We start from the raw sequence: 11,267 nt of genomic DNA on the forward strand, positions 1-11,267 counted from the left end.
CCTCCAGCAGATTTTGCAAGAGTTTGGCGTGTTCTACAGGTTTCCCTGTGGAAGCCGTCACACCTCGTCTCACCCAGTGCATCACAAAGAAATGTAACGTAGCAAATGCATATTGGCTATCAGTGTATATTGTCACATCTTATTTCTCTGCAGCTTTACACACTTCCGTTAAAGCTAGCATCCCTGCTGCTCAAGCAAATATGAAACATGCTAGTTGTCCTGCACAGATAACTTTCTCACCATCTACTACAGTAAAACCTGTTTTAGTCTGTCCCTCTACTGTTGTAAAACTCAAACCATCAACAAACCAAACCTTTCCCTCACCAAGTGCCACATCCGTTAAGTCATCCCTCGGCTCACACTCCTTCTCTACGTGCTCTCTACACTCATGAGAAGTGCCCTCTTCTTTCGTTGGCAAAAGGGTTTGACAGATTCAGAATTGTGCACCATTTTATGGTTATGTGTGGTTGTGAGAGTAACAGTAACATTAAAGACAAATGTCTCGTGGGTGACAGAAATGTAATTTTAGTCTGCAGTAGTAGACATCTACCTCGTGTGGAACTAACAGTGTCAAAAGGTGAAATAAACTATTTCCTGAAACATTGTACAGATTAAGCTGCTGCACATACTGATCTCACACATGGAGGTAAAGCACAAGCAACTAGAACTAATCTGTTAGGATAGTAAGTTACTGGCTTCACTTGTGGAAAAAGTGCTGTTAGTTATTTCACAGTCACCTGGCATTTGTGCTGTTCACAGAACCACAAGTCCATTGCTGGACCTCCTCTGTGCTGTCACTTTTTGAAGCTTGGCACGCTCCCTCAGGTTCTCATGTTCCGACGCTGCTGAAGATTTTAAAGGCAGAGCACCTCGTACACCTTAGTTGTCTTCCTCAACGTCAACGTCGAAACTCTTTTATCTCATTTAAGATTTTGCTGTGCAGAGTCTCCTCATGACGATCTCCTGGAAGCTCAGTAGCACAGCTCTCCGTGCCGAAGGTGATCTCCGATACTCCTGAAGACTCTCTCCTGGCCTCAGCTTCCATCTTGTGGAGGATCCTCTCAGTCACTCCTTCTCGTCATGGCACCTCGCGACATCTGCAAATTAAAATGACACTCCTCTCGCCACATGGCTTCCACCATGTGTCAACTCCCCAATGAGACATGTACAAGAATGTTGCACAGTCTCCCTAAAACAATCTCCAGGGTTTGTCCCTTGGAGCAGCTTCACTCCAACCTGTAACCCTGTGTAAAAACATCAGTCAGCAATTAAATGTTTAGCTTGTTTAACTCCCAGCTCCACCCTGAGCCTGTATCCTGGAAGACAAAGTCTTTAAATCAAACTTCACATTTTCAACCAACTATAGATCAAAAGAATAATAAAGTATTCAGCATAAAAGACAAATATCATGTGCAGGTTTTCTCCAATCATTAAATCACTATTATTATCATAATTTGTCCCAAATCATGAATCATCCCAATTTATTCCACAATTTAATCGGTGACTTTCCTTAAGCAATGTCACTCCCCTCATTTTATCACTGTGAGCTCAATAGTGGCCAGCTAATGAGCCCCATATTCAACTATTCTGTAACCACTGCACATTTGTTCCATTGTCACTTGTCTGTCTGTGCTGAATCCTTTACAAGCGCTCTTAAAGAAAAACAAACATTAGCCAAACACACGGTTCATCCTGGTGGTCAGGCGTCGGCCATCCAGATTCCAGAGATGCTGTAAAAGGTCATAAAGTTAACACTCTGCTGTAAAAAGAAGTAACACTGGTTTCAAACAGTGTCACACTGTATTCACTTCTCCCTTGTAACATTCATATTTTCTCCACAACACAGTGTAATTTAATCACCAACACACAGCCTGTAACCACAGTTTTCTTCACACAAAATCTCAGTAATCCTGTGATAGAAAAACATCATTAAGTTGTGTCCTGCTATAAATCACATGATCAAATCACATGATTAACCATCTGCTGTAAAAAGAAATGTTAATGTTAGCGCTGCGCAGGTGTATACACTCTTTCTCACAGTAATCTCTGTGAACAACACAAAGTAGTTAATAACACACCCATGGTGAATTCACAGACACAGAAAATTTTAAACTAAAAAGGTTAAATTTTCAGAGTTCACGTAGTCATGTGACCCAAGTTTCCTCTTGTGTTCTCCTTCTGTTCCTGCAATAGAGACACACACAGAGATACAGCCACACCTTTGTCAAGTGGGGGTTAACTTCACACAATGGTGTTAAGTCAGTCAGTTCCCCATTTTTTTTATTTGCTGACAGTAGAACCTCTCGTGACGCAATAAGTTTCTACTGCCAGCAATGACGTCATTTCAAAGAAAAAGAATAACTTTAGAATCGGATTACGTCGCTGAATCCTTTTTGGCAGGGACTTGTTTTCTGATTGTCCCAAATAAGTGGCTTTCTCCCGAGCCCATTTTAATTTTTGGAGAAGCTCACTTTGCAACAGTTTTCTCGGCGACGAGTCGTATAGCGCTTCTGTTCTAATCATGCATATCTATCATCAAACAAAACCTTCAGTGCACCATGAAAGTAACAAAATAAAAAGAAAGGAAAGCAAATAAAGGAAAGCAAAGGAAAGAAAGGCCTTGTTTAAGTCATGACACGTGTTCTTCATGCCAGGGGGATAAATCGTAACAACCCATTTGGCAGGCTCAACTTAGTAACAAAAGACAAATCAACAGCCAGTTTAATCTCCAACATTCATCCAATCAGCCACACACAACATACAGCATAACCCTGTTGTCTCATCACATAATAACTTTCTTCTCATGTAACCAAATGTGTGCCATGTTAAAACTTCTTCACACACCAGAAACTCACAATCAGCTCACTCATTTAAGACCCCTCATCAGCATTCTGTTTTCCTCTATGATGCAACCATCTGTCCTCCCATAATATTCAGTCCACTAGTCTATGTATCACTTTCATCTTACTAGTGACTTGGACAAGATGACAAACAGAATCTCATGCTTAAGATGCTGTCTGGTCTTCATGAATATCATTTATTGTGTATATGCATGTAGGGTTAGTATAGTTAATGCATTTTCTGTATGTTTTTGTGTTCCTCTCATCACATTTTCATTATTCTCATCACTGCTTAAAACAACACACATCTCTCTCTCTCTCTCTCTCTCTCTCAAAAACAGAAAGTAGCGTTACAGCTGTTTCAGGCTGAGAAACACCAAACACTCTTCGTGCTATCATTCACCACACAACTATTTTATTTCTTTTTATCCACTGGGCAGGTGACCTGCAGAATCACGTCTGCCCCAGCTGGATACCTTTTCACACACACACACCGTGACGTCAGACACACTCACACTCACTTCTGCTTAGACCAGGGGTCGGCACAAAATATCATGAGGTAGTCATGATTTTGCAAATATTCCACCTTGTAGTGCAGTTTGCACAAATTGTTTTAAAAATGCACTCACCCTACAAACATTACTGATGAGTCAAGATCTGCACAAATTGACAGAAACACTGAAGCAGCTCCACATTTTATTCTTATTGTCATGTCCTATTTGTCAGGTGACAGAAGAACCAACACAAAGCTCAAAGGTGATACAAGATCACAGGTGAAATGTGATGATGACCTGGTGGTTCATTACTGTATTTGAAGCACATGTGTGACTGCATGTATGTGGAATGTCTCACTGTTATTTATCAGGTGACAGAGGCAGCTCTGCCATGTAGCTCGGACAGAGGTGAAGAGGTGAGGTCACAGGTGACTGATGATGTTTTGGTGCTATAGATTAACGAGAGGAGAAGACATGTGTTTGGCTCCTTCACATAGTGGACATTGAGTTGTTGTGTGGGGCACCAGTAGTCCATGTCTGTTGCTGTAACAGTAGTTCATGTTTAGAATAAAAAATCCCAGCTCACTGAGTTGATCGGGGCAATAGTGCCTAAAATGTTGCATAATTTTGCTGAGAGATCTTTTACTTTGTGGTCATCTTAGATGAGTAGTTTTATGGACAAAAACCAGCAGGTCATTCAGTGTTCCCTTAGTGCTAATGTATCAGAGATGTTGGTGCACTATAACTGAAGTAATGTTGTTAAGTCCTTAAAGTCATATTCTTTTATTGTCATGACTGTATTTGAAGCTATTTTTATTTTTGTATGATACCTGATTTATATGGAATATGGCTGAAGTAAACTAAAACCTAAAATACTTAGTCAGTCATTTGTTTAATAGTAATTTAACATTATATAATTCACATATAAAACTATGAATTGTAATTTTAAATGGTTTAAAAGCATGTAGAATAGCACATGTAGGCAAGTATATTTCTCCTTTTATCAAGAAGCAAAAACAAAAAGGAAAAAAAAAGAAACAGGGCAGGGTCGGTGGTTGAATCATCCGTCCCCACCAACGCCAAAACCAAATCTACGCCCTTGTATTGAGCACTTTTCACACACGGTTGCTGTACGCATACAGCCGGCTGTAGCTTTTCAGCTCACAGCCCGACATACACCACCAACAACACAACAGCACAGATAGCGCAGACGTAAAGGCGGCGAGGCGTGGTTGCGGGTGCCGCTCAGGTGCATCCGCCTCCCCTGCAGCGGTGCTGCAGACCATGCCCCGCCGCACGCATTAACCAGGTAAAATACATATTTAGGCAGAATTTTGCAAATATCTATTTTTCATTTTTCAGCAGCATAGAGCTTTTTTCCAATTATTTTTTAAGAGTCAGGTCAAGGCTCCAACAGCCCAAAGGCGATATAAGGGTGGCGGCTCACAACAGTTTTTGTTTGCTACATGGATCATTTTAGTTCAGCTGGGTGTCTTTCCTTTTGTTATATTTCTTTAAGAGTTCAAAATGTGTTGATTACATAAATATAATTTAATTTTCTCTGTAGCACTTCATGGATTTCATAAGCAGCACACCTTAGTTGTTCACACAAAGCATAAAGATAAAAAACAATATATACAGTGTTATCTTCATTTTAGATGTCAAAAAGTATTTGTGGCTCCCAGTGTTTTCTTTTGCGTGGAAACCGGGTCCAAGTGGCTCTTTGGGTGTAAAAGGTTGCAGACCCCTGGCTTAGAGCACAATTTCACTTCATTCTTCAACGATCCACACACCACGTGCTGCCCAATAAAAACTTTGCAGTGTATTTCATCCTCTTTCAAGGCAGACTTAAACACCATATGTTTTTTTTTCTGTTGTGTCAGGGATGGATATGTGGTTGCAACGTTTATGTTCACTTTCTTTCCTTTCTGTCTCCTCTCCTGCCTAGTCTGTTTTGGACTAAGTGCTGCTCCTAATGCCTCTCCATACTCAGCCTTTAGTCTCTCCTCCACCTCTGCCTCTGCCTCTCACGCTCTTCTCTGGCTCTTCTTTCTGCTAACATTCTTGCTCTTTCTAATGCTTTTCTACGGTGTTGTTCTAGAGTAGTTGCAGTAGATTGAGCTGTGGTTTCATCCTCAGGTTTCACAACTACTGCTTATAATATTGCTCTTTTAACATTCTGTGCTTCTCTTCTCTTTTGAGCCTGCTCCAGCCACAACTTAGCGACTGCTAACTGCAATTCCTTCCTCTGCTTAGCTGTCCCTGTTTTACCTGCTGCACTTACAGCTATTCTTTCTACAAGCATTTTACACTGAACTTCCACTAATGTCCCTTCAAATCCATATTTCTTACGCCAACAACCTACATACTGCGTGCTACCCGGTGAAGATTTCTCCATAAATTTTGCATCCCCTTCTAAGGCAGCCTTACACAAGACAACAATCAGCCACACTCACGCAGACCACGTCTGGCCTGCACACACACAACATAGGCCTATCGCTTGCGCCTACACGCACAGCTAGCGCTCTCTGTTGAGAACTCTCAAACGCCCCATATGGTGGAGAATTCAACCGTCGGACACTCTCCAAACGCCCCAAATGGCGGAGATTCCGAACACTCATCACGGCGGAGTCACCTTGTCTCCACGCCCCACACGGTGGAGAAGCCTGCGTCTCTCTCACGCGGCTAACGCGCTCCGCCGTAGCTGCGGTCAACGCAGGGTCACGTAGCCGCTCTCTAAGGCCTTCTGTACTTACTGTTCGTGTTGTTTCCGTTCATGGGAAGAGTCTCTGTATCCCGTCAATCGCCATCCATCCCGAGGGGAGTTCAGACGCAAACTTTCCGGCCTGGTGACAAGCACCAAGGCACCAGGGCTTTCCGTCAATCATCCCAGACGTTGCGGTGGCGTCCTCTCCCTCTCCTCGCGGTGGATGCGATGTGTAAGGTTTCCGGCTCCGAAGGACCAAATAAATGTTGGGTCTAAACTCAGATCCCACAAGTTCTAGAGACTTATTCATCATGAAAGAAAACAACACAGTCAGTGATCGATCAATTACTTGCGCAAGGGAGGCCTCATCTGTGTCCAGCACGAAAATGACCCCAAATCCGGCCTCCTCTCGCTGCCTTTTATTGAGAACACAGTTCACACAAAACAATAGTACCTCCCCTCATAAACCCCCTTGGTTACAAAGACAAGGCACTGTATGCATATGTGTGTGTGTGTGTGTGTGTGTGTGTGTATGACCTGCTGGGCAGGAAGCTTACATCAAAAGGACCTTCACAAGGATGTCTGTAATAAAAGACTACAGCCCCTTACCTTGAGAATCTGGGGAGGGGGACAGTGGAATTCCTTTTATCACAGAAAGGAATTTCACTTTTTGTGAATTCCATAATGCCAACATTTAAGCATAAAAATGACAACATTTAACAATTCACTCTAACAACCGGTAAATTGAGAGCTTCGCTTTTACACTCAGCTCCCTCTTCACCACGACGGAGGTGAAGAGGGACATAGCCCCTGGAATCCCTGGGACACACAAACCCCTCCACCACGATAAGGTAGCGATTCACGGAGAGGAAAAGCGAACAAAAAGAGAAAAACCGAGGGTTAAACTGGGGAAAAAAGGGAAAGCCAGCGAACTTACCTCCTGGAAGTCTGGAGCTGAGTGACTGGATGAAGGAGAGAACTAACGTAGGTAAGACGAGTGTTAGTTGGATGGAAAGAAACTTGTAGAGACTAACCGTTGTTGTCCATGCTAATGCTAGGTCGGTGTCTGACAGGCTAACCACTCACTTTCCATCCGGAGAGCTGCTGCCGCTGTGATACTGGTGTGTTCAGCTTTAAAACACAGAGCAACGGTGAGAAACGTGTTCCTTTAGCTGCTCGGAAGCTGCTTTTCTGTCAGTTCTCTGTGTGCTAAAGAGAATAGAAGTGATATTAAAGTTATGAGAGTGAACTGAAGTGGATAAAGGTGCAATATTTCCAAATGGCGTCTATATGGTGTCTATTATGTTATGCTGGTATAAATATAAAAGGGGAAGTCTGCCAGTTGTCAATTTAAAGATGCATAAATGGACGAATCATAGGGTGTAAAATAATGTTTTATTGTGTAATATGCAAATTACTGTAAGAATTTATTTTGTTTCCACGGTGGGTTTAAAGTAAACTAAGGAGTAATTTTTGGTGCAGGTTTCCCTCATGAATATTGGAGAAGTTAAGCACATTGCTTTGATACTGAACTCAGCATGTGTATTTTGTTGTTTTATTTGCACGTGGTTTCTGATATGGTTATGATGTATCATATTTTGAATTTTAATGGTTACTCACCACGAGTATTACTGAATTACTCTTTACATGAACAGAGAAATATGTGAGTACTTGAATGTTTAGTTCTCATATTTGATGCATTTGACGACTGAATGTTTTAAAACTAAAAGAAAAACTTTCAGATTTTATAAGATTTAAGATTTATACATGAGGTTTGATGCAATATTTAGAGACTTTTACATTTGAACCCTAAATAATGCATCTGACAATAGACTGAATAGACTGTAAATTTTATGACCTGGTTTATAGATCAGATTTTTGGAGAAGACAGGAAAGTCCGAGGTCCAGGACGAGACTGCGGTCGTGACAGATGGTAAGCCAACCACTTTCAGGAAAATCACCATGAAGAAGATACACACGTACACACTCATACATGCATTCACATTACACTTACAAGGACCTTTGAAGTCGGGTGTTACCGAAACAACTATTTTATTTTACATTCCCTCTGTACAAACTGAATCTTTCTTATCCGTTGTAACCATACAAAAGTATCATTATTGCTGCTCAACACTTAGGCTCCTTACGAATTTGGTTTCGCAAGTAGTTATTGTGTTGTAATTCACTTTTACATCTCTAAAATTGGTTACACATCCATTTCAGCATAAACCCCTTTTAATTCAAATTCAAACGAGTACTTTCTCTCACTTTTTCTTTGCAAAACTCTGTGTTTGTCAATTACAATATACTCAATGTAATTTAATTCATTAAATGATACATGTTAAAATCAGACTTTCTTTTTGATTAGTAGCTCACCCCCTTCTCCGATCCTTCTCACACATGTATAGGGACGCATGTACAAACACACACACAAATATACAGCACCTAAGGCCATCTCCACACAGACTCTCAGTGAGCTGCCTGTCTTAAAGTTATTAGTATATTTTCTTATTCGTTATATTGGTTAAACGGTTAAGCATTATTAACTGTCACATTTGGATAATAATTCTATGTTTAACAATTACAGCATATGCAATCCCATTCTCTTCAGAATCATTTATAATGATGGGTTGACGACACATTTCTTTTCTTTCCACATCCCCACAGCCACATTAAACCGGCATCATGTCCACACATACAAAATCAAGACATTAAACTATATTTCTTATTCATTTTTTGTGCATTCATTTTATCTTTGATTAAGAATAAAGTCAATTTACTGCTAGAAAAAAGTAAATATAGATAAACTCCACAGAGATGTTTACATTTTCATTTGGACAAGTACCAGTTAAACAGGATAAAAATCATCAAGAACACTGACAGACCCTATGGTTAAACAGTAACAAGAAAGGTCATCACCTAAACAGAGTCAGTTGTAACTAGATAACATATGATACGATGTCAAAGTTGCACCACTAACATGTAAGTGACAGGTGACCTCTGTGCAGAGAAGAAACACCACAACAGTGAGCTCTCAGCAGCAATGCACATTTTAATCAACTGTCCCTTAATGACTTTTGTCTATTTCACTTTAATGAACTCTGCAGTGTCCTCACAATATAAAAGCCAAAGTCCAGCATAGAGCGGCTGATATCAGTTGTATGATCCAGTGTAACATTTGTCTGTGAGAATTTTGGCAGCTTAGTAAGTGAATTATTTTTGATGAGCTTTTGCAAGCATATATGTTTTCAGCTTATTTTAAAACAAGTGTCTCCTTTGTTTGACAAGTAAATTAATACTACTTTGTTAGTACTATTAGTAGTACTTGACTGAGCAAAATTAAGAATACAGACAACAGTAAGGACCAAGCGAAAACACAATAAGAAAACATAGTTACAGTTTTGTAGATTCCCCACTTACAAGAGTAACATGAAGTTTAATGACCCAATATTCCTGTTATATTACTGTGGACTTCAATATCGTAAATACACAGACACGATTAGAGGCGAAAATAAATGAATTCCAATGTAACTATTGTATAAAACTATATTCACAAGCAAGAATAAACTATATTTATTAAAGGTAAAATCTCCAACAAGCTGCTTAGCTCTTTTACATGTAAAAATGCTGCAGATGCTGGTTAAGAGTTGACTGCAGCCTTGTCTCTATTTCCTCCCTGATAATATTGGTAACAAGAATAATAATGACACAGTTAAGAATATGTGACAAAAACAGCAGCTTTAGTAATGATTTAAAACTATTGTGCAAACACAAAATCAGTAAGGTAGGGAAAATGTTTCTGAAATGACATGAGCAGTGAGAGACTGTTTGAGTAAACAGACACACCTAAATCAAACAAACACAAGCATTAAATAGAAAACAGTCAATAATATGCAAAATAGAACTCATAAAGATTGACTGAGAGGTCACCTCTGTGAAGATGAACCACCATAACAATGAAACTGGAAACTGAAAGACACATTTAAACTAACTGCCTCTTTTATCTTTTACAGTTTAATGAATTCTGCAGTGGTTCCTTTAGATATTAAAAATCCAGCACAGAGTGGCTGAGTGAACGTGGTCTGGACTCTGTGGAGGAGAGTCATGGTGTAAGAGACGCTTTAGAAAGACAGAATACCTGCTCTGTGATCCAGGTACACTCCTACTCTGGAGGACCGAGGACCTGAGAGGACAGTGTGGATATTGTTGTGCCAAAATTTAAAACTGCTTGTGTCACAATGTAATGACCAAGATTTGTCATTAGATCCAAAAACACATTCATGTGAGTTTAATGCAATGGTGATATCCTTTTATGCGGCTGCTACATAGACCCCTTCCCCTCTCCACTCCACCTCCCAGTTTTCTTTTCCCCTCAGATAATAACAGGTGTGTGTTTGCTGTGTTTGGATCCGGTGTGATTTCACATGAAGATTGTAAGAATTCATCTATTCATGGTCTTTGGCTCTGGTGGTGACAGTAAAACATCCTCTTCAGTGACTGTCAGTGAGATGTTTGTCCATTCCTCTCTCAGAATGTCCTGTAGTTTATCTCTGGTCTCTGACACAGCTGCTGTCACATCCTCAAAGTACCTCAGAGGACGAATATTGATGCTGGATGAGTGTCAGCTCAGCTCAGCAACCTCCTGCTCCAGCTTCTGCTGAAGCTCTTTGACTCGACTCACCTCAGTTTCCTGCTGGGATCTGACCTGCTGCTTCACATCAGAGCTTCTTTTCTGGATGAGACGGATCAGCTCAGTGAACATCTTCTCACTGTCCTCCACTGCTTTATCAGCAGAGCCATTGATGGTCTCCACCTCCTGTTGAAGCAGCTTCACATCTTTCTCTCGCCTCTGGATTCTCTGCTGGATGTTTAGTCGTCTCACCTCGAGCTCCTTCTGCTTCTCAGTCCTTTCTGCTGCAGCTGGGACTGTTTCATGGCCTTTATGTTCATCCATCAAGCAGAGATAACAGATACTCTGCTGATCAGTACAACAGAAAATCTTCATCACCTCATCATGACGAGAGCAGATGTTCTCCTGGAGCTTCTTGGAGGGGGCCACCAGCTTGTGTTTCTTTTCAAAACACAAGCTCTTCAAATAAGCCATTCCTCTGCAGATGATCTGTTAGCTGTGTGACAACTACTCTTTCAAGGTGTCTGTGAAGGTTCTCAGTCATCCAGGTCATCGTAGTCTAAGGAGCTTGGAAAGAAAAGCGTCTGGACTTCTTT

General features: G+C 40.8%; 1 long non-coding RNA gene across 1 annotated transcript; it reads left to right on the top strand.

Moving 5' to 3' along the window:
- The first annotated feature begins 6,893 nt into the window (after positions 1-6,893).
- On the top strand, positions 6,894-7,975 carry LOC120437409. The gene is made up of 3 exons (XR_005611105.1): positions 6,894-7,025; positions 7,100-7,192; positions 7,911-7,975. It is a non-coding gene; the product is annotated as an uncharacterized LOC120437409 (long non-coding RNA).
- The last annotated feature ends 3,292 nt before the right edge of the window (positions 7,976-11,267 follow it).

This window comes from Oreochromis aureus, linkage group 3 (assembly GCF_013358895.1).
Source record: "Oreochromis aureus strain Israel breed Guangdong linkage group 3, ZZ_aureus, whole genome shotgun sequence".
Lineage (NCBI taxonomy): Eukaryota > Metazoa > Chordata > Actinopteri > Cichliformes > Cichlidae > Oreochromis > Oreochromis aureus.